The following is a 24281-nucleotide window of genomic DNA, read 5'->3' as shown; positions in this document are numbered from 1 at the left end:
ACACTGCTCACTTGAGCCCATGTATTTTTGCCCCGTTATTATACACAGTGCTTGAAAAAAGCAGAGGAGTCCGCGAACCTACGCAACAGCCGATACTGACGGATGCCTGAACGAGTACTGTGGGATTGGAAAGAACCAAAGCGGGCATGTCGCCGTTCTGGGGGAGGAGGGGGGGGGGGGGGGGGGGGGGGCGCAAGAGCGCAGAGGAACGTCCACAGCAAACCGAGGGTCACCTATTAAGAAAAGCCCTGAAAAAGAGGAACCAGGAGATCTCTGGGTGCAGCGAAAGTGCCGCAACGAGAGGCCGCAGTCGAGAAAAGAGAAACATGTGGTTGCAATAAATTGTGCTGAACGTGAACAGAGAGGCCGGTAAAAGCGTAAGAAAGAAATGGCAGGAAGAAAGACAAGTGCCTAAAGTGGCGACGGGAACTGAAGTTTTCTTTCCCAAAGCGCACGAAGCCGTTAACGCTTTTCGGTCAGAGTTAAGACACACTCTCAAAGTAGAGCGACAAAAAGGCGACGAGCACGCAACCGGAACCGGGCGTCCCGTCCAGGACGCGCTTCCCTCTCATGCACCAATGTTTTCATCCCTGTTGCGCTGCCAAACTGCCACATTTTGCGCCTCAGGTGGTGCGCATGTCGGCTTCGCTTTGAGTCAAAAATGCGGATTTGGCAAGGTATGAGCTCTTCGTTCGTTCTAAACTGTATTTCAGCTCGCCGTGTTTGCTTCTAGAAGCGGCACCAGGAAGAAGGGATTTCGATAGACTTCTGCATAGCAGCTTGCCAACTTGACTCCCTCGCTTCGTTACGGAAACAGTACAAGGCAAAAAAGAGAGAATCAGAAGAACGGAAAGGCTGAAAGGTTAACTAAGCAAAAAAGTGCAAAACATCAGGAGCCGGTAACCCTCAACTTGAGTCTGGCTTGTTTGCATTGCGGGGGTTAAAACGTAAAAGAACAGAGCTGAACGTAGGCGCGAAGCGAGCAATCGGTGAATACAAGCGGCAAAAGCCATCTCAGCCAATCGAAGCAGTGAGGGACTGGGCCCAAGTTAAACTAAGGCTCAGCCTCGCTAGATCGAAGGTAGCATCGATACTACAGGACTGCAATAAATGGCTCAACATCGGCATCACAGCGTCAGCCACAGTCTGACAGCGCCCAGCACAGTTCGAAGAAAAGGATTCAGCCTTGTTAATGTGGTGTGAGAATGTGTACGCGAATGGTGCGGTCGTGAGCGACGAAATGCTTCAAGAGAAGGCTCGTTGTTTCGGCAACATTAATGGGTACGTACCGTTCCTTATCCTCCGTCTTGATATGTTTTAGCTGTGATGACTTGCGAAATATTTTGTTCAGTAAAACAGGGTGATGTTTAATGATAAAAATTATTCTACGCACTGTCTAGGCGTGACTACTCAAGAAGATGGCTGACAAGTTTTAAGAACAGACATAGCATCTCGAGTCGACGGATTCATAGAGAAGGGAGTAGTATCGACAGCTAGGCTGTTTCCTCGCCTCAGGAGAATCTCAAGCAGCTACTTGGCGGCTACTACTCAGTGACGAGGCCATATTGGAAGTGGCGGTCAGTAGAGAATCGGACGCTGATTCATCGGCCAGTGAGGAGTTCGTGCTGGAAATTTCGACCAACACAAAGCCCACCATCACGCGTGTCATGGTGCGCGAGTCGCGTCAGACTACACTACAATTTTTCGAAGACAACAATGACAAGGATAATGCACTCAAATTTGCCGGTATTCTGTCAAATTTTGAGTCCAGTGCAGACCGTTATGTACAAAAGCAGTCATTAATTACAATATTTTTTTCTGAATAAAATCATTTTCGTTTTTATGCATGACTAGGTATTATAGATGACTCGCTTTATGGACAGTATTGGTCGGAAACCAAAGTGTCCATATTAACGAGGCACGACTGTACTTCACGCGATCCACAACGACTGCATTGTTTTAGTATAAAAAAAATGTGCCACACAAACTTGCTTGGACAAGATGGCAAGTATATTAAGGAGGGTACGTTATGCATATAGCTCAGAAATAACTGCTTCTCTGTCGGAAAATTCTGGCGGGCAGTTTTCTCGCAGCACGTGGAGTATACCACTTTTGTGCACGGGGGTACATTTCATATGACATGCAAGCGGCTGTGGGAGCGCAGGAAATTCTAGACATAAAGCGACTTAATATAATCGCTTGCTTTGTAATCCCAAAATAGGTTAACAATGCAGTCTTGTTTAGTGAAGCAGTCTATGCCTTCAAAACAATAAATCATTCGCCGCTACTTCGTTAATCTTTATTTCAGTTTAACAAAGACATGTACACATGTCGTCAACTGTTGGTTCCGTGACGAGATATATTTTACTACCCTATGTTGTAACATGCAGTACTTTAGTCACTCTTATTATTTCTGCTTAGGTAGCGTATCTTCTAGCCTCTACTCGAAGAGCCAAGAGAGGCTTGCCTTCCAGCTTTTATGACAAGGGCTTTAAAGACTGGAAATGGAAACGATGGTAGAAGAGCACTCCAAACTAAACCTTGTTATTGACACAGTCAGTGTAGATGTACCATGAGCATCAGGTAGCGGAAAAAATTATTAAATTTGCAATGCCCACTATTTCATTGCAGATATACCATAGTAGTTATACAGTTTGGAATTCTTAAGCGGTCTGTGTTTTAGCATGGCGCCGCCACTCACTATTGGATTTATTTTTCATTACATCATAATGGAGAATTTGTCAAACTTTGCAGGTAGTCCGTCAATCAAGGCAAAAGTAGGTCAACGAATGACAGCGATACGGCCATCTGATGTCGTGATACGGCTGCCTAGATCGCTGCATGAAACAGCCTTCTGGAAGGCAGCTAAGTGGAGGAGCTGATTGCAATACTACTACCTGCCATGTTGTCACGGCATTCTTCCATGTCAGTACTGGAACCACTTTTCCCACCATGTGGAATGCATCCATCTTCTACTGAGTGAACAACAATGCCTTGACGACCCCACTCATGCTGGTAAGCTATTTTATCTGCCCAACCATAATGAAAAGCGTTGTAATTAACTGTGCGAAACAAGGCAGAAGTGATATAGGAACAAAAAACATCACGGGCACAGACTTGCAACTGTTTAGTTGTGAACGAAATCACATACTGTGTATGTAATGAACCAAGACATGCAATCACTGCTATTATTGACACAAGAGAAAAGCGTTACTCTAAAATGTATGGATAGAATGTGATGCCTAAATGCACCCCAGGAAGTTAAATGAAATGGCCGAGGGCTGCGTATTCATCTGGCTGGGAGGATCTGCATTTGAAGGCATTTTTATATCATGTATAAGTACACACAACCTAAATAATTTTCTTGTTTCGTGGGACAGTCAAACCTGTAGCTTAATTTTATTACCTGTGTAAAAGCATCGACACAATTTCGGCAGAAATATGGCGTCACAGCTAGGGCTCCACGCATGTGCAAAAAGGATTGACAAGGAAATTTTTTTCTGTTCCTGATAGCTTTCTTGAAGGAGGCTTAAGAGATTTTGAAATGCATACAATCTTGAAAAGAAAAACAGAAACTGAAGGATGATTTTCTTCTTGCCAGTTTCCGAAGCATTGCATGATGAGCAGAAAACTCTAGGTAAACGATGTCCGAAGACCCATTACCTTTCTTCATTATTCACTCTAATTTTTCAGGTGCCACCAGCAGCTCAATTAGCTTTTCAGTAGCCTGCTGCAATTGCAAGCATATCTTGAGATGGCTCAATTGCAGTCCCTTTACTTTTATTTAGTAAAAGGTAACATCCAAAAACCCAAAGGCATGCCAGGGCTCGCTTGAATTAATAAGTATGCAAGATATCTCAAGGAGCAGAAAAATGACTTGTGATGCACAAAACTTCTTCCTTGAAAAAAGGGCGATATTTTCTAAACATTCTTTTTCTTGAAGGAAAACAAGCGATAGTGACTGCTGTCTATCACACTTACCCACATCTTATTTACGTTCACATGCTCCGCACCTGATTAAAATAAATTTTACCACATGATTAAAAGCAACCGCATCTAAATTCCTCATACTTAGGAGGCAGTTAGTGCTGCTCTGCGATAAATTCTCCAAAGGGAAGCAGCTGGAAGCTGAAGTTTCAGGACGCACCATAAACATGGGGACATCTTAACCTTCAGATTCAGGTTTTCACAGCAACACTCAGGCACAAGAGGGGAACTCATGTGGAAGGTTTTATTCATATGTTGCCTTGGTGTGCAGTTCAGATGTGTAGAGTAGAAATAAATAGAGGAGGTGCTAAGAGAGAAACATGATTTCACTATACATTGAGGGGTGGAGGAAGAATGCAGACTCATATTTGCTCACAGTCATCTTCAGAGACTGCGACAAGGCCTCACTCAGTAAACATTCTACTTGGCGCAGTTTTCACTATAAGTATCATGAGGAATTCCTGCCAGATTGATATGAATAGTCTCCATGCTTATCACTGGAATGTAGCTTTTTCTTGTTGCCATAAGGAAACTTAGCTTATTTTAGCTTGACTTAGATTTTTTATCCTTTTATGCATTCATGGGTAACTGGGAATATTTTGTACTGTTGTCTGGGGTCGTGTTGCAATATTTTACGGCTCCAGATGATATCCTTCATAAGTCTGTGGAGCGAGCTGCGGGACTCTATGGTGTGTGTTGCATGACATTTATTGTGCATCTTATTTATTGTGCAGCACCTTGCCAGCAGCGCAAGAAACATGGGACCATCGTGGTGCAATTCTGCACTTGTATTAGAGGGGGGAAATGGGGCAATAATGAAATACATAACATCAGCTAAAGGTGCGCCCAGTCAAATAATTGAGTGAATCGCCATGGCCCAGCATCTGAATGAGTATCCCGTAACAACCCCACCTATTCCCAAAGTTTTAGACTTCTGCCAGAATTTGGGCCATAAGAGAATTCCTAACTCATGAATTATTGACGATGTTAGAGTCTTTGGAGTATCATCGTCATTAGCAGGGCTGTCAGAATCAGAAGCATTTTTCCTTAACAGGCTTTGTAGTGGATTTAGCCCTGTGGTAGAACACTTCCGTTTTTTTTGTACTGTGGCAATATTTTGGAGCTGCCAATATAAGCAAAAAAATTGCGCTGTTTTTCAGTGCGAAGCTGTTATATGAACATGAATTGCAGCTGTTATATGAATAAGTGTATTGTTCAAGTTTCATGTGGGCGGGCACATGACAAGCTTATGTTACTTTGCAAAACTCTCGTTGTTGTGAAAAGTGACAATACTTTTCCTCCTCACTTAAGACAGTGCTTCTTTTCTTTAGGGCTCCCCATGACTGCCTTTTTTATTTCAAGAAATTACGTAGCTTTGCTAATGTGCCTAAAATGAAAGTCCGTGGAACATTGATTGCTTCAAGAAAGTGTCCTTCGCAAGGGTCAAGTGGATGCAGCTAGTCCAGGATCAGGTTATTTGAGGTACGCAATATGGGAGATCGAGTTCACCCTGCAGTAGGTAGAGTCTAGCTGATGATGCATTGTCAACTGGGCATGGCCCCATTTGTATGTTGCGAAAGTAATGCTGCTACACTGCTACCGCACAAACCCCATTGATTGCATCTTTTTGTTTAAATTTGCTGTAGCTCAAATGAAGCTTTGAGTACTTCCAGTAGTGTACATAATATTAACGTGGGCAAGGACAGCCAAGAAGGAGGGGGAGGGAGTGCTATTTGCGAATAATTAGGCCTCGTGCATCTATTCTTCATAATCCGGCCTTGATTGTGTATGACAACTTAATCAAATCATCCAAGGAATAATTGTCACTGAGGAGGCAATCATTAAGAAAAATGCAATCAAATTGAGCGCACCAAATTTATGTTCTCACAAATATGTATTTCTTTAGCGCTTGCGCTTCTTACAAAACTCTGGAAGTCAGCTTCTCTGCACTGTAAACCCCCTTCAATATGGCGGCCAAACCTGTTTTGGGGGCAGAAATAGGTCACAGCGCAGGAGGTGCCTCTTGTGACAACAATGGCCATGTCCATTTCCTGTACCCATCTGCCTTGTGTTGCTGTCGTGATTGAGGAATTTGCATCTGCCTTGCAGTTATAATTACCATTCATTGGAGCAAGCTATATAGTTGCAAATAGCAGGAAGCACTAGCTGTCCGCTGTATATATACCTACCTAGCTGTTTTAATGTGTTTCCATTTCAAACGAAAATGGGCAAGTTTTTTGTGCTTGACTTGCTTGCTATACCAGCAAAACGATGGACAAAAATGCCACAGGGTGAAATAAAAAATATATGGTTATTTTTCTTGGTACACATCTTGTTAAAACAAAATGCAAGATACGAATATAAACAAAATAAAAGCTGTTAAATTCAAAAATATGAAGAAAATAGAAAAGTATACTGATTCGGGCCTCTGTCTCCTGGAACATATGGGCTGTTACTTTTATTGTATAGTTGCGAGTTGGAGCTAAGGAATTAAGGGAGGCCTTTGATGAGCTGCGCGACATCTAGCAACACTTAGTAGCTTAGGAACAGAAAAGTAAGCATTCTTGTCCGCTTTGCGAAAAGTGTTAACTCTTCTCATTCGGCAAAGAATTTTCATTAAGAACAAAGCACCCTGATGAATGCGTACCCTTTGTGGCAAAAGCAAAGCCTTATGTATGCGACGTTTACAACGATGCCCTGTTTACTAACCGTTCTCTTCTGATGCAACATTGTCAGCAATGCATGGATTTGTCCGGAGATACACAACGCACAAGATCAGCACAACCGAAGGTGAGGACGGAGCATGTGCATTATTTTTACCTGTGCGCTTTTGATAGCAGACTCCTGCAGTTGCAGCTCATTGTTGCCACGAACCAATCAAATCCTTGTTTGCAGTTCTCCCACAGCCACCGGCATGCAGCATTGACACTGTGATTGTGGTGAAATGACCGATTTTGGCTCATTGTTCACGACCAGTGTCGCGAAACGCGCCTTTATCCTTTATTTTAGTGCGAGATGGCTGAGATTAGTCTGTAATGATTGCAGGCAAGCGCAACGTCTCCATATTATTCCGGACTTTTCCAGTATTCATTGGGTAGATTATCTAGACGTTTCTGCGTCGAAATTAAATTCAGCACTGCCGAATGCAACGGACACTCTGCCATCGCCGCCACCGAGTTCTTTTGCAAGCGCAAGTCAGGCCAGTAAAGAATTTATTTCACTAAAATCTCACCCTAATTTGACATTTGCCTACGGCTTTGTCTACCACGTGACAATATTATGTGTAGCGGTAGCATATTTGAGGACCATGGGAATGCACGTATTGCTCCCGCCTTCACTCGCCTCAAGCGAGATGACACGGCAAGGTTTGCTGGCGTTCTTTTGTCATGAATTAAGTAGATGAAGTGCAGGAGAAACGTGTGTGAGAGTGTAACCACAGGTGACATCCGCCTCTCTACACATGCTAAGCGGGAGACCAGCGCTGTACGGTTTATTCATTGGAAAGTAAGCGCATCCCGCTATTGCGAACGAATTTGACAAAAACCATGCCAGAGAGCATCGGTGACCAACCCAACCGTACCTCGCCTGCAGGGCAAAGAGGGGCGCGATTCCGAATAAAGTCCATTTTGCAACGAACTAGCACTTACACTTGTCAAACACTATAGCATATTTATTAAGGTCTTTATCCTCGTTTTACTGATGGCTAGTGATGCCTTTATTTATGCAGCGCAATATGGGGCAACACACTTAGTTCACTATCAAAAGAGCACATTCTAACGTTCTTGGTAACTAGATGTATGTATGCACTCCCATACGTACTTCCCACCTTTGAATGAATAGATCAACGAGCGCCTTTTTAAAGAAAGCAGCAGCAGTTATAACAAATAGCAGTACAAGCATCTGCACAATGCTGAACTCTTATGAGAATGTATTGCGCTATCATTAAAAGAGTACTGTTTTCCCCGAGCAGCATCATGCGCTAAGGGCAGCGAGCTGTACCTAGAAATTTTGTGGCAATACTTAGCACAGTCAGGAGGCATAGGTAATAAATAGCACAGTTCAAATTGGATGCTTTCCTGTGCCGTTCAAAGGCGAGAGCATCTGTACGAGCTCTCAAGCAATATCGATATGCCTGTTCACAATGCGCCTTTGCTGTTAACAGACGTTTCATTTTGGAGATTCGCGCTATGCTGCCACTTCTCGCGTCTCTGTTATGGCTTGCTCCAGACCCCGACTTAGCTTTGGCGAAAGCGGATCATAACCGCTAGAGTCAAAGCATTCGATGCTAAAGTTGCCTAGTGATTGCAGCGAAGCAAGAAGGCTGCGTACACAAAAGCTGCTCTTTCTGTGGGACATATTAGTCATTCCATTCACAAGTTACAGCTGCGGAAGAAACGTCAGTGCTGCCGGATTCAGGTCGGGTCGGGCCCTAAGTCAGAGCACTGATCCGAGCTAAGCCCCTATTAGTGTTGGGCCATTCTCAGGCCTGTACAGTAGTGCCCGGACCGGGCTCGGAATTTCAGCCCGTGAACACCTTCTAATAGAACACATTTGTTATATAGTTAGGGTGCGTAGCTGACAGGTTATAAATCATTTCAAGTGCTACCGGGTTTAATTTTTTTTGTAGTAATAAATCAATTCCTCTATGTACACAAGACCAAGCAGAAAACTTCTGTGCCCAAGTGTCACAAACATTATGAATTATACAAAGCTAACAATGTGCTACCTCTGAGGCAGTTACAAATAGTTTCTCCTTTATAACATTTCAGATGTTAGATTTAACCAACCACCAGACCATCTCGCGGACTTCGAAGTCAGGGACAGCTTTCTTTGACTGCGATGTGGCCGGTCACGCCATTTGAGATGCTGCAGCGCGCATCACTGGCCCTATAGTTTTATATCGGGATGGTGTCACATCATCCTAATGCATACTCATATTTTCTCTTGCATCCACATGCTTCTTCCCCTCTTCGAGTACGCTGAACCGTTTCGGTTTGAGGATGCTTCACTGCACGGGTCACAACGCGACAGAGCCGTTTGAAACGAGGCATCTATTCCACTGCGTCGCACTGCAAAAGAGCCATGGTGGTACTTATAATTTTAGAGCAGTACTTCTACGCTGTTTTAAGTGCCGCATGCTTGTAATCAATATGTCTAGTTTTTTATGCGGCTCTTGGAGGTTTTCCGTAGTTTGTTGGTTATTCATGTACAGGGTTGTCTTTGTGTTGTCGACAGACTCACTTGCCCGTCCTCAGATAGTGAAGGAGGTGCATCAGTTATATGGCTTCTGTGTTCGTGATAAGATAATTTGAAGTGGAAGAGGCATTTTTAAGACCCTCATACCATGTTAACAAGTTGGACTTGTCATTATTCTGTTTATGCCACTGCTCCTAGCCCCCTCGTCCTCAAATGTCTGCTTCTGAAACTTTTCTGGAGAGAACCTGGGATATTATGACTGCTTTTTCATGGCCTGGTTAAGCAGGCGTAATGCCAAATGGTAGGCTCTCGAAACTACTATTTCCTCCTTACTAGTTGTAAGTCAGCTAGTTAAACGGTGATTCCAGTGCAGAAGCGTGTCTCACCTAAAGGTAACACGTACCCACTGAAGACTGGAAATAATTACCGAAGTAATGAAGAAAATTAAATAGTGCGAGCGTTGGCATACCACCGCATTTGATGATGCCTGCTGGCTCGTACACTGCAGGTTTTATGGCTACTTATAAAAAAAAAAACATTACATAATTCAACCCAAGAAGTGAACAAACCCCCTTTAAATATGTTAATTTATTTCAGTTTTGTAAATTGCAAAAAGCTGAGAGCAGAAGCAAAAAGCAATTCAGGAAGTGGATTCGAACCGCTCTTTCAGGATTGGAAACGCATTGTTAATCCGTTGTGCCACAGTAGCGACGAGACTAGTAAGCTTGAATTGCGCTATTTTTTGTTTCTACCAAAAGGAAATACGCTTTTTGCGCAAGTTTATCTCCTTTTGCTAATATGAACCAACTCGCCCAGAAGAAAGTAGTTATTGTTTATACCATATATTCTTCATTTGTCGGCAGGTGACGCTGCTAAGAGGATAATACCGGGAATGCCGCGAAAAGTCCAACCCAATTATGTCCCTGCCTCAAGATAACACTGGCGCACCAAGCTCCACCAAAGTGCCGACGGACACGGGCTCCGGGACTCTGCGAGCTGCCCTGACTCGAACCGATGGATTGGGGACGGTACCACACTGCTGAACGGGAAAGAGTTCATAAACATCTTGAAGCTCCGGGTGAATGCTCTTCCCAACCTGACAAGAACCAAGAGAGGGCGTGACCTTCCCACCAGCTGCCGGGCCGGGTGCCAGTCGCAGGAGTCATTGGGACACATAATCCAGCAGTGTCCTCGCTCCCATCATGCAAGAATACGACGCCACGATGTTATAGTGCGGCACATTGCCAACCGTGTTCGTGCCCAAGGCTGGCCAGTGCGTGAGGACCTCCACTTAAAGACATCGAAGGGTAAGCAAATCCCCGACCTGGTACTCAGAAGGAGGACCGGGCGCTGGTCCTGGACGTTCAAGCCGTGGGGCTCCGAATATCGCTGGCCGAAGCCCACAAGAAAAGGTGTCCAAGTACTCAAACCAGAACGCCGACGGCCCTGTCGAGGTTACCATGTGCCACCATCTTTTACCGCGGCTGCTGGGCTACGCAGTCGGTCCGAAGCCTGCGGGACCTGGGTATGACGCTCCGGCGCATTTCGCCTACATCAAATGATGAACGCGAGAGTGTGAAGTGGCAGCACCGAACATCCTGGGACGACGCCCACGCTGCGGAAGCAGAAATGTACGGGGTAACACTCCCCCAAACAAGTGTTCAGAGTTTCCTGTAACTTAGATGCTGTGAAATAAAAAAAAAACCCCTTTGACCACAGCGAGAGAGATCACAGCACGCCCTTGCGTGCTCGCGGCGCGCAATCCCTATCACTGCCAGCGCGCCGGGGAGCCTTGCTCCTTGCGCGCTTCCGGTACGCGGTGACTGAGTGTTTTGTGTGGGTACTGCTGGAGGATGGCGTTTCAATAACCGTCTCCTTTGTGAACTTGGAGGCCTGCGTCCTTGCAGCAAAATGCTCTCCTCCCTGTGGAGGTCGAGTGAGCGCTGCGGTGTTTTAGTGTGCGCGTGGTGACGGCTGATTGAGGCTTCGGCTCGCGTGCTGCTCAAACCCGCGGTGGTAGGTGGGCTATGCCCACGTAGAAACCGCAAGAGAGATATGGGCTGGGCATCTTCACAAGTAAGAGAAGCTCAGAGTAAAATAGCATGAGGAACGCTTGAATAAATTGGACAGTAACAGGTGGGCAGCTAAAGTATTTGAACACCTATACCTAAAAAGCGTTGTCTCACAATGGAGGAAAAGAACTAGGAAACTAACCAGTAAGTATGCTGGTCACAAGGACGAAGAAATAAAGAGCGCTAAGCAACAGGTGAAAAACACAGAAGGTAAAACTTAGATAAATTCGATGGAAAAGAAACAGAGTGTGGAATTATACCGAAAGTTGAAAAGGCAGATCAGGAAAGAAGCTTTCTTTTATAACTCAAGAGGCAGTGTCCTACTCTTTGAAGCTAGATCAGGCTTTCTTAGAATACGCAGCTACAATAAGAAATTTAACCATGAAGATGACAGATATGCAGTATGCGGTAAATCCACAAAACAATTATCCATCTTATATACTCAAATGTGATGGTATCCATCCGGAAGTCGATGCAGTCGCAGTCACTCTTTCTGAGGCTCCGGGATTTAGCGATACCAGTCGGGTTAACGAGCCTGCGGTGGAAGCTAGCAAAAAACGATTATAAGATTGGTGGCTTAATAGCAGAAAAATAACATAATGTTAGTAATGTACAAACAAAAATTCGATAACGAGAATGATGGTATAGTTTAGTTAAAGGTCCCCAGAAACGGTCACCAAGAAGGGTAAACAACGTCATAACACTGATAGATAATGAACCACCCATCATTATCCCGCGAAAATTTTATCGGCGATTAAAAATGACCCTTCTAATTTTCCCTGGCAACTCGTACGCCAAAGGGAGTCATAAAAAAAATAAAAAATACAAGCAAGTTCAAAGCTCCGCCCAGAAAGACGTCACTTCGACGAACTTCCGGTTCCCACGCGCTCGCTCGCTCGCTGGCGTACTCGGGTGAACCCGTCCTCGCTCGCACACGCCTGAGGAGTTTGCCAATTCGCGCAGTGTAACCGCGGTTACGCGAAACCGTGGTTGACCCATGTTACACGGCCGGCCAAACCATGGTTACACCACTAACCGCGGTTATCGCAAATGCGTCGTTAGCAGAAGTTATGGCGGCATCTGTTGACGGAGGCTACTCGTCGGCGCCCGAGTGCGCGAAACGTACGAGCGGGTCTGCTTCACAAAGTTATTCATTTGCCCACTGTATCACGTTTAAAGATTGATGTATAGATTATGCGGTGTCTATTGTGCCGCCCGACGTCTTCAATTACGGCCGACAGCGCAGCGACATGCGTACTGAAGCCTTGTCCTGCCTGCAGTATCGTTTGAACTTCAAAAAACTTCAAAAAATGCGTGGCCTTAGCTGTAATGAAAGTACACGAGTTTGCAATGCTTGCAGCGCGGGATGCCGCGAGCAGGCTGAGGTGCGTTACACTTTACCGCGGGGGTGGGGCGCGCGATCGCTGCGAACGACGGCGCCGTGCGTGATCGCACCTAGTCGTCTCTAGGCCTAAATTGTTTCGCTTCGAAGCCGTGGCGGTCGGCGCTTTAGAACTGATCAATGCTGTCGTAAATCGTCTACTTATGAAACTGCCTTATTGTGAATCCTATCCTACCATAGTAAAATAATCATGGGGTCAACTCTGGCAACGCATTAATCGCAGAGCTAGTACGAGCAGATTGGATGAGCCGAAATGCACCAGCGGCAGCTGGCTTGAGCAGAAACTTGCTTGTATCACGGCTATCGCTCTTACCAGCAATTTTCTGCAGGTCAGCGATCCTCACTAGGGCTTCATACTTGATATTCGGCTCAGTATTCCAGACGGCAACAAATTTTAGCACGCTTTATTTCGAACATCGGGGCTAACGATCCGCCGTGTCGTTCGCGTACAGTATGCGGGAGGAGGGGCCACAGCGGCGGTGTTTACGGCGGTCGAGGAATTGCTGCCATCGTGTGGTGCTTGACCGCCTGAGGAGCCGCCTGAGGAGCTCGCGCAGCGCACGAGCAGACGACTTTAGCAGCTACCGGAAGTATGTCCGTGACGTCATTCCGGCAGTGGCCGCAGCGAATGGCAGCTTATAGCAAGCCTTACCAGTCAACTCACCCGTGACGTCACGGTTTAAGGAAATAGTTCCATCCTACACCGCTAAGCGACAACCTCTGCCCGAGAATTTCAAAAAACGCTGTTTTTAAAATTTCATAATAAATCGCTGGTTTTGTTTCATGGCGTTATACTTTGGGGTAACGCTCAAAAGGTTTCGTTGAACTGATAAACTGAACTCGTTTATCAGTGGCTTCCTTGTGACCGTTTCTGTGGACATTTAACCGATCTAAAACAATAATTAAGATATAGAGAAAAAACTAGCATAATAGCAACGGCGCTACCACCCCGTTTCCAAGGGGACGCTCCTATATTTCATCCCATAAATCCATGCCGGGGAGTGAGTGGAAGCATGCGTTATGGAGTCTGGAAATGGGCAACCTGGAACTACATGGATTGTTTCACCTTCGACAGATTTAAAATTTTTATCAAAACTGGAAATCATGAAAAGTGTAATATAGCAGATATGATGACTTTTCGAGCGTGTGGACTGGAATTGCCACAAATACTTGTGATGACTGTTTTCATAGCAAGGTTAAGAAGTGTCGTGAATGAACAGTTAGGTGCATTGGATTTTGTGCACCTTATCAAATGTTACCTCACTTTATTTGTCGTACCATTTCATTGTCTCTGGACTCTTGTTTATTTATAATAAAAAAATGCCCTTTCCGCAGAGTTCAAAGCTTGGAAAGGCATGCAGGAAACTCGAGAGACAGCTTATTTTGTTACTTCAGGTGGGCCAAAACAGCCAACACCTGGTGTGACAAAGAGTTACTTTGCCATTGCTCTGGTTTCTATGATAAAAAAAGGATTAGGAAAATGGAGGGTGTTAGTGTAAAGTACAGCAGTCACTGTTTTCCTACTATGACAGTTACCACAACACACAATGAGGTGAATATATAATTTCAGACTGAACACTATGGTGAGCACCAGCGCTTGTCAGAGACTCATAAGATTTGCATGAAGGAAAAACTCCTTTTGACCGTGTCATCAAGAGTTGTTGTTGGGGAAGCACAATCATTTTCTGGCCAGTGATCGAGTCATCTGCTAACATCATAAGAGGTGAGAAGCCTCTGCGTGAGGCACGAAATGGGCTTCAAAAAACAGAAAAAAATATATATTGTAAGTGTGGAGATATATAGATTGAGCAGCTTAGAAAGAGCTCAGACCCAGTTCTCCTGTATACAGTAAAGTTCATGGACAGAGGCATATTATTTTTATTACTTATGGGTAGCTTTACCATAGAATAATCATGGAGTAAAGATAAGTTGATTAACCAAGAAGTGGGTGAGTTTGAAATGGCACACATGAACATTTCGCAGCAAGATGAGTTGATAAAATGTAGTCCACAAGCTTATTGCGCATTCACTCAACATATGGCACAAATGGGTACAACCTCTAGCTGACAACATCGATGGCAATTCGAGGCAGTGTTTCAGGAATTTCATATGCCTACCTCCTCTCAAAAAGTACGCCAGAGATGACAAAGATCAAATTTTTTGTAGCCATCAAGGAAAAGCTTGGTGGGCCACTAAAGTGCAAATTCTTTATGTGAAATAGTGCATATGCATATGCCCATAAGGGGACCCAAGACTTGAGTCATAGGTGCTCCTGGCAGATGTTTGCTCTGCAACTTCCATGTGTGGCGAAGGTGGGAGACAAACATCAACAAAGCAATTGGTTCTGAAAACAAAAAATCTGTAAATGTATTGCATGCATTGATAGATTGCCCAGATGAGTCATACTTTCAGGCACTTCTGTCAAAATTTCAGCAAAAACTGAGCCTGGACTGACGAAATTCGTAGAATACTTTGAAAGGGTGAACAACCACCGAGAGCAGTGAGCCCTGCGCAAAGGAGCGTGGACCGGTCTTACTACAAATAACCATATAGAGTCTATGCATAATGACTTCAAGAGAAATTATTTTGAAGGAAAATGCAAAGATAGGCTGGACAAGCTGCTTCTTGTATTGTTCGAGCTAACTCATTATCATCATTTATCATCATTTATTGAACCTTAAAGACCCCTACGAGGGGTATTCTGCTGGACCCCTGCAGCCTATCGACATCCCAGCAGACCCGTTTTCCCGAGTTGGCCTTGATCTCCTCGGGCCTTTCTCACTTTCTGCGTCGGGGAATAAATGTATTGCGGTGGCCACGGATTATACTACGCGCTACGCTGTCACCCGAGCGATACCCACCAGCTGTGCATCTGACGTGGCTGCGTTTCTTCTCCACGACGCCATCCTGCTTCATGGTGCTCCACGCCAGCTGCTCACTGACCGTGGCCGTTGCTTTCTTGCTCGAGTAGTCGACGAAATTCTTCGGTACTGCTCCATTAAGCACTATTTTACCACCGCTTACCATCCACAAACGAACGGCCTCACCGAATGCCTCAACCGCACGCTCACGACATGCTGTCAATGTACGTGTCGGATGATAACCAGGACTGGGATATTAGAGAGATTTAGCTTACCGGAGACGTATGACGTTTGCCGGAGACGTACAGACGTAGACGTATCGGACGCCTACCGCGCATGCGTGAAAACTGCCGACACGTACAGGCGCTGGAGACGTATTTTGGAGACGTATGCCGCCGGATGTCCAGCTTGCCGTAATCAAGCGAAATCTCACGAGATCTCTCGAGATTTCAGCAAAGAGAGACGATGAAGGAAGGCAAGCCGAGCCAACGAACACTTTGACATTTGGCGATCATGACGTTCTACTGTGAGCACGTGCTTCCCGTCCTCCCAAAGTTTTCCCGGCCATCCCGAAGGAGAAAAAAAAGGAATGCCGTTATAGAGTGCTGCGAAGCCATTGCCCGCGCCAAGAAACATCACGCGTAATCGCTTCAGCGCGGGGGACGACATCGTTATACTCAAGTGTTTTGGAGCTTGACCCATTGCACGACGCCAGCAAGTGGCTGGAGATTTCTGCCATATTGTGTGGTGCCACAGTAAAAATATTCACTCCACAAAGTGCAAGAGAAAGGTTTGACCTAATGATCTTACACTTCTGGCAGATGACATGAAGAACGTGAGGAGGTAAGTACTTTCGACCTCCCTTCTTAAACGCTTGCATACAGCGCCAAGATGCTGATATACCCCCACCTGTTCCGAATTATATCCTGAACAGAGGAAGAATACACCTCACGTGCGCTCCTGCTCCTGGAGGCAGCAGACCTGGCGCGGGAGTGCGGCTACAAGCCGCGCGCTGTACAGCGCAAGGCGAAGGCGTCGTCCAAAGAGGTCTCGGTCTCCAAAGAGGTCTCCAAAGTGAACGAGCGCTCCACTGCACTGGAAGAAATGGAGGCGTTCGCAAAGGCTTTTCCGAATCCTCCAGCGTCAGAAAAACAGCTTGATTCCGGTAAGTCACTACGTCCTCTGTTCAGACGAGCGCAGCGGATAGCGGATGGTCCGAGCGGAACAATTAATTACCATATGTGAAGAAAACTACACTTTTTAGCAGCTCGGAACGCAGTGACTCGGTGCCTCCCGATCGCGTGCGCTCCGAAAAGGAGTGGTGGATGATGCTTTCCCACAGTAAAAAAAACTTATGTGCAAATTAGATACATTATATTTCTGCATTTTCTCTTACTGAGCATTGCTCGAGTTGCATAATATAATACACGTCACGCACCTGCTTTAAATGTCCATGCAAATGTGCACAGCCGCCAGAAGCCACAATAAATGATAATTGTTTCCAAGATGATTTTCTTTGTCTTCTCAGACAATTGACTGTCACCATTAGCAGCGCACGCAGAATGCAGTGCCACAGCCAAATATTGCAAGAGATCTTTTCAAACGTTTTTTTTTTCTTGCTCCAGGCTTATGAACTTGTGTCGCTGTGTCAGCATGTGGAATGAATTGCGCTGGGTATTTTGTACTGTTGGACAAATTGTGGCAGTAGAAATAATTTGCACGAGTTTCTAATATATGCCTTATGGCAAGCTTGCGTAAAAAAATGTCCTACGTGCATTTACAAGTGGCAGAGGCTGAGCTGGTTTACTCACCGTGCTATAAAAATACCTGAAAATTAAATAAGGACACTTGTTAAGGACTATTGCAGCGAATTAAGACAACAGTGTCTGAATTACGGTACTTTGCTAGTGTCCTGGCACAACTTTCACTTACTCTATTGGATCCTACAATATGTTGGCCAGTTAATTACCAATGGTTTGTATCGTATGGTTATTCCCTTTCATATGAAAAGGAACCTGCAAGTTCAGCGCAGCAGCTCCTCAATGACATGGTATCCGGAGAGACACATGATGACGAAATCAATCATGACAACTCCTTGGATGGCAAGCGACAACGCTTCGCACATTACTTTCTTGAATGTTCTTGTTGAGCATGTTGCGCTATTTATAAAACACTGTTATGTTCAGTTCAATTACGTTCAGTCTCTATTACTGCAGTGAACAAGGTGTAGCTCGGGAGCTAAAGTTAAGCTCGTGCATAGATAATTAAAGTGTTATGCACCAACTATACACATTGCTGTTGTGTATGCGACGGCAAACAGCCCAAGATCTCATAGCTGCACAATTTTTTTTTTCAATTTGGTGCTTGCTTCTATGGCACAGCCACAAGTCTGCACGATGTGGAGCCGCTGCAGTCGACTCCAAGCCTGCAGTCAGCGCCACTGAAGGGTGAGGACATATTTACATTATTTTGAGCAGCACCAATTTGTAAATGGTTTTATTCCTCCAAATACATCAACAAGGAAGTAAAGTTTAAAATTCAAGACTGCTTAGTACAGCTGCAGTAGAACGTGGTTGTTAGTTTTTGCATGCATGCCAAAACTATGTTCGGACCAGCAGCATCAACAGTGCATTATATAAAATGGAATGGTTTATGAAATCAGCGATAAATGAAAATAAATTAGCGGGAAAACAAGTCATTCACACATATTCATGTTCACTGTAAACGCTCAGGAGACCATTCTAATGCTTTATGAATTGGTATACTTGTATGCTATGTTTTGAACCTGCACTGTATTTGGTGGCGTGACTAAGTTTTTGGTTTGAGAGAATAACAATATTTTGAAGATAACAGAACGAAAGCAATGAAATTTGATAGCACTTCCATAGACTTATGTAGATACTTAAAAGGTTTGAACAGCAAAAGGTCAAGAGCAAGGAGCTTACAGCAATGATAGACTTGACGCGCCTCTTTCTCGGGGCCAATGTCGTCTTTTTTTGCACCACAACAAACCTTTAAACGCTCGGTCCAGCTCTCTCTCGGAACTTTGGCCAATAATACACGGCACATCTCTCCAGGTCAATCAGCCAATCATTCAAACAGAATTGTTAAGTATTGTTCCTGTAGTCAGGTCTTGGGAATGGGTGGGGAGGCATACAAACTCCCTTTTTCACTTAAATAGTGTAGCAGTAGTCGTACAAGGAGTCTATCTGCCACAAAAACACAGGACATGTCTGATGTCACGCACAGCGAATCAGGACAGCGTCTGTAGAACTATGCTCTTAATGGATCAGTGTAATGGCTTTATGACCATGTCCCTTCTCCCAAACAGCCACCGTTTCTTCTTGGGTGGTGTGTCCTCAGGCACCCCTGTCCAGAATGTATTCATCCTCAGGCAAAGCGTGAGAAGTTCCCACATGCTTTTTTTTTCGTGCGGCTCTATGCTTTTGCGTGTTGTTTGGCTGGACATGTGATGCATTTCCAGTTCTAAGGTCATTGCAGCATATGAATAATCAACGCGAAGGCTCAGAAGTAATATTTTACGGAGACATTTCCACCCCAATTACCCATTCAGTGCGTGTTATATATCCCCAATAAAGGAATGGCAAAATTATGATTTTGTTTACTCCATCCTCCACTGTGGCCTTAATTCAGTGGTTGATAGAATAAACGATTCAATTCGACTTGTTTTCAATGCACATCAATAGGAGCGTTGAAATGACATGAAATAACATCAAATACCATGATAATTATTTTGTATATGCAAGCAACAGGCAAGGCGCAGTTTAGATTGCTATCGAATATGACGCTTAGTATTTTCTGCGAGCCTACAACTGTAACGTTCTGGCCCTCATTGGTGACAGTATGATCAAAATATTTTTTTTCGCGGAAAATAATTAGCGTCATCTTCGAAGGATTTATATTAAGTTCGTTTGATTGCAAGCCCAACAATAATGTGAACAGGGAGACTGCATTGCTTTGTCAATGTGTCTGCATCTGTACCAGGCATAATAGAACAGTTGTCTGCATGTGGTGGTGGCACAACTTTAATATCCAACAGATACAGGCGTCAACCTATTCGTATAGATGGCGGCCTGGAGTCCTTGAACACGGGCGGTGTATTCGGCCTTTCGGATTAGACCTAGAAGTGTTTCAGGGTGTGAGCTCGACAGTAGCCTCCTAAAGTATTTCTTTCTCTACAATTAAATTTTACATTTCTGGACATGTTCGTATCATATGTTCTAGATCCGCCCTATATATGTACGACAAGCTTTGTGGAGATATTGATGTGGGCGATATCTGATGAACACTTAGAACAACAGTGGCCATAGCAGGCTTCCTTGTGGAACACTGTTAGTGACTGTTAGATCGTTCAGCTGGTAATTACTCAAGCTTGCTATTTACACTCATTCTCTTAGGAAGTTAAGATGGGTTTAATCACTTCCAGAGGTGCCTCATGAGCTCCATATTCAGGGGTGCAACAGCTGCGCCATTTGTGCCCCTTTGCCACTGCAACTGCATCGCACTAAGAATTGGGCAGTTGTGGTACTTGTGATTTTGGAGCAATTGTTAAACACCGTGTTTTAGGTGCTGCATGCTTTTTACGGGTGTAGCTCTAGTTTTTTTTATGCGGCTCTTGCAAGTTTTCCTTATTTTGCTGGGCAATTCATGAACAGCAAGCTTGTTCTTATGCCGTCTCGTCGATAGACTCACTTTCCCGTCGTCACAAAGTGTAGGAGGTGCGTCAGTTATGGCTTCTGTATTAGTGCTAATATAACTTGAGGTGGTACATGTGTAATTTATTTCGGGTGCCAGCAGGTTGGGAAACGTGCAACATTGAATTCCATAATGCCAGAGTGGAGCCCAAGTGGCCAAAATGAACATTTATGGATGCTGGAAATGTCAAATTACTATAAATTCTGGTCTGTGCACGAGATATATAGCCTAACATCCCGATTCATCGCCTACCTCCCCTTAATCAAAATATTGTGTCTAAAACCACCGAGTCCTCGCCAGGCCATAGAAAGCATTAATCACGGGCTGAAGACTCGCTCGCTCATCAGTTTTCTTTGCTTACGACTTGCTTTCTTACCTGCTTTCATCATTTGCTCTTTCGACATTTGTGTTTTTCTTCTTTATTTTTTTTGTATCTGCTGTTTGATCATTGTGTTCTGGGCTCACTATTGGGTTCAGACTGATTGCAGTTACGACTTTGAATTGAGCTCTTCCGGAGCCACCCTCACACGACACAAGCTGTCGATTTCGCAGACAGTAAAACACTGTTTTACGAGTCTTGCGAACAATCTAACGTCCAGGGATTAAGACTGTCAAACTGCGCTACATGTAAAAAAAAAAAGAAATGCATATTCTCTAGCTTTCTTTTCTTTTTCCAGTACCCGAAGTTTGGGAAGTTAACCGCAATTTGATGGCTCACATTTCTTTTTGTACTTTTTTTGTGTGATAGTATGCTTTATTTACAAAAATAGGTACACATTGTGCCGGTGATAGGTGCCTCTTGCGAGATTTTCTTTTGATGACATTCATACAGTCCGATATTCACATCTTTTAATTTTTTGTGCCAAAAGTAAGGTTTCTGCAGTGTTTATGGCTCCAAAATTTGAATTCGGGCTGCAAAGTGCCGTATTGTTTTTTATCTCTGAGCGGCTGGAAACATGAATTTTACTGCTCCGAAACTAAGGTATTGCTGCTCTAACAATTGCTACAAATCTTATTTGAGTTGTTGCGCCCTACATATTTGTTAGGAGTTTCATATTTATTGAGAATTACCAGCACACCTCCATACATCAGTGATCTCTCTTGGCACAAGAGGCAGCAGGAACTGCCATATTTCCAAGGGCTTTTAATGTTCTAAAAAAAATAATAATATTAATAATAATAATATTATTAATAATAATAATAATAATAATAATAATAATAATAATAATAATAATAATAATAATTGGCTCATAGGAAAGGAAAGGCGCAGTATCTGTCACACTTGTTTCTGTGGACACCTGAACCGCGCCATAAGAGAAGGGAGGAAGGGGGGAGTGAAAGTGAAAAGAGAGAAAGAGGAGCCGTAGTGGGGGGGCTACGGAGTAATTTCGACCACCTGGGGATGTTTAACGTGCGCTGACATCGCTCAGCACACGGACGCCTCTTCGTTTCGCCTCTATCGAAACGCACCGCCGCGGTCGCGATAGAAAACCGGGTACTCCGGCACAGTAGTCGGGCGTCTTACCACTGCACCAGCGCTGCGGGGCGTTCTAACTGCTTATATATGGGAATATGCGACTTGTACTTTTTGTACTAAAAAACTGGATAGCTAACTACAGAATTTTCCAAGTAAAAGTTCAAGCATTTTTGTAGTGTAGTTTGGTTAAATCACTGTGTTTGTAGACTGACCTGCATGCTAAGTACTAGACAGGTATTTAAAACTACTTTCGGAGATTATTTTCGCACATTATGGCAGAGTATTGACAGACATTAGCACTTCAAGAGTGCATGGAATAAATGAAGCATACGCTGATGCCATTCTGCATTTGTCGTTTCAGAACTGCAAGTACCTCCAGCGGTTACTAGGCCAGCAGCACATGAAAGCCTGCAGTTGGCCCTGACTCCTTATGCACGGCCTCCAGCAGCAAGAGTTAAGCAAAGGAACATCACATTCATTTTGGAAAAATGTTTTCATAAAGGCACACTTGTGCCTAAAATCCTGTAGCATGCAATCTATGATGGTTCGAGCATGATGCACGACGCTACAATCATAGACACTGACATGTCATGTACGAACCTGGCGACAAAGTGTGGGTCTGGACTTCTATTCGCCGCCGTGGACTCTCCGAAAAACTATTGCGGCGATACTGCGGGCCCTATGTTGTTCAGCGACGTTTAACCGACGTCACTTATGAGGTGGTGCCAGACGAGGTGTCGACATCAAAGCGACGCCAGCAACAAGCAGACGTCGTCCACGTTGTGCGTATGAAGCCGTACAACTCGGACTGACCTCATCGACACGATGCTTCCTTGGGAGGGGGGCAAATGACGCATATAGAAGACGACGCAAAAGATGACATCTGAGACGCCAAGCACGAGCCTGGAAAAAGAAAGAAGCTTGAACGCAAGACTCGTTCTGGTCGACCATTCAAACGATCTATCGCTAGGCCCTCATTGGCGTTCTACTGAGACGTGACATATTTACTAAACGTTTACACGAGTGAAGCATTGTGCATATGTGTACATACGAAAAAAGCAGGAACCTCCTGTCCTTGGTCTTCACAATCGTGCTGGTGTAATATCATTTCGTGCAAGTCTTTCAAAGACTCGGCTCTTTTTTCTTTAATTCTTTTGCACTCGTCAAGCGCTGCAATATTAAGAAAGGTAACAGTAACCATTAAACCACAACTAAACATGAACTTTAGAACTTAGACTGAACAAAAATACCTCGACCGCATTTTTACATCAGCAGAGTACAGGCACAAAAACTGAATATGGCAAGGTCAGTTGTTGGCCGAGTTGGTGACAATGTTTCATATCTACAGCACGATAAACAAGACAAGAGATAAAAATAAACGGAACACGAAAGGGGTATATACCGGCTGGACAAGCAATAAAAAATCAGTTTTCAGACAGCATTGTATTTGTCGTTATATGTTTTCTCTAAGCAAAGCAGCAATGGGGGCTAGTTGGTTTACCATTTCAAGAATTTTTGCGCTACGATATACACAGATACAGAAGAAAGCAGGAACCACGTACACAGGAGAGGCGCGCTTGTCCTGTTCATGTGGTTCCTGCTTTCTTGTGCATCTGTGTATATCGTTGCACGAAAATTCTTGAAATGTTTTCTCTCTTGTACCGTTTATCATGCTGTAGATATCAAGAATATGACATGCTTTTTCAAAGACAAGGCTGTATATGCACAATTATTCAATGATTTTTCCATATAAACAGGTGAGCATCCTTGTGGAAAGAAGAGAGGCATGAATGTGCAAATAGTGCAAATATAGTTGTCATGCATGCTCAGATGGATGTCTTGCAAATGTGTGTTCTCATTACTGATATCCGGACTACATGCAGCGGTAAAAACCAGTAATGGCACTCAGTGGCGTCGATAGGGTCACCCGCAACCGGTGCAGAGGCACCCCCCCCCCCCCCTTCTCCGCTTTTAAGCATCCGCGCAACTTCTCTTTTACTTCCTCTGTAGTGACCAGACTTTCCATACCACTGAGCAAAAGACAATCCGTGCCTCTCGGCACGTTGAAAGTGTAAGGTGGATGTGTGATTATGTCGAGGAGAGAGAAAGACAGGATAATGAACAAGACAAAAAGACTGCTGGAAAGAGATACTGCCAGCGGTCCTCGCTTGGGAAAGGAGAATGAACTACACATACACAAACGGAGGCGATGCAGCGGCGCGGCTGCCGACGGGTGTCGTATTACACGATCCCGCGCGGGCGCGGGGGTTTCCGATGGGTATCGGGTTAATGCAGGTGTTTCCAGGTGCACGTACGTGAGCAATATGAGCAGGAACACGCGAGCGCATGGTCCTCGAAACCCACTTGGGGCGTTACAATTCTGCCGCTGTAGCAAAACAAAGTAAAAGGGCGCCGCGATTCCGCTAACTGTTGGAACTCCCGCGTTGCTATAGCGTTGCTGCAAAGCGACAGCTGATTGCAGGGCGCCGGCCGCTAGCTATGATATGGCGATTATGGAGCGCAGATCGCGGACCGTGCTGTCTGTAGTTCTGCGACAAATGCAGGTTAAA

General features: G+C 44.6%; 1 pseudogene; it reads left to right on the top strand.

Moving 5' to 3' along the window:
- The window catches only part of LOC146188338 (uncharacterized), a 151413-nt pseudogene that overhangs the window by 5488 nt on the left and 121644 nt on the right, over nt 1-24281 (top strand).

Source organism: Amblyomma maculatum, chromosome 5 (assembly GCF_055883805.1).
Source record: "Amblyomma maculatum isolate TAMU_Amacu chromosome 5, ASM5588380v1, whole genome shotgun sequence".
Classification (NCBI taxonomy): Eukaryota; Metazoa; Arthropoda; class Arachnida; order Ixodida; family Ixodidae; genus Amblyomma; species Amblyomma maculatum.
The sequence above is the reverse complement of the archived record's forward strand: the minus strand, read 5'-3'. Positions and strand labels throughout refer to the sequence as shown.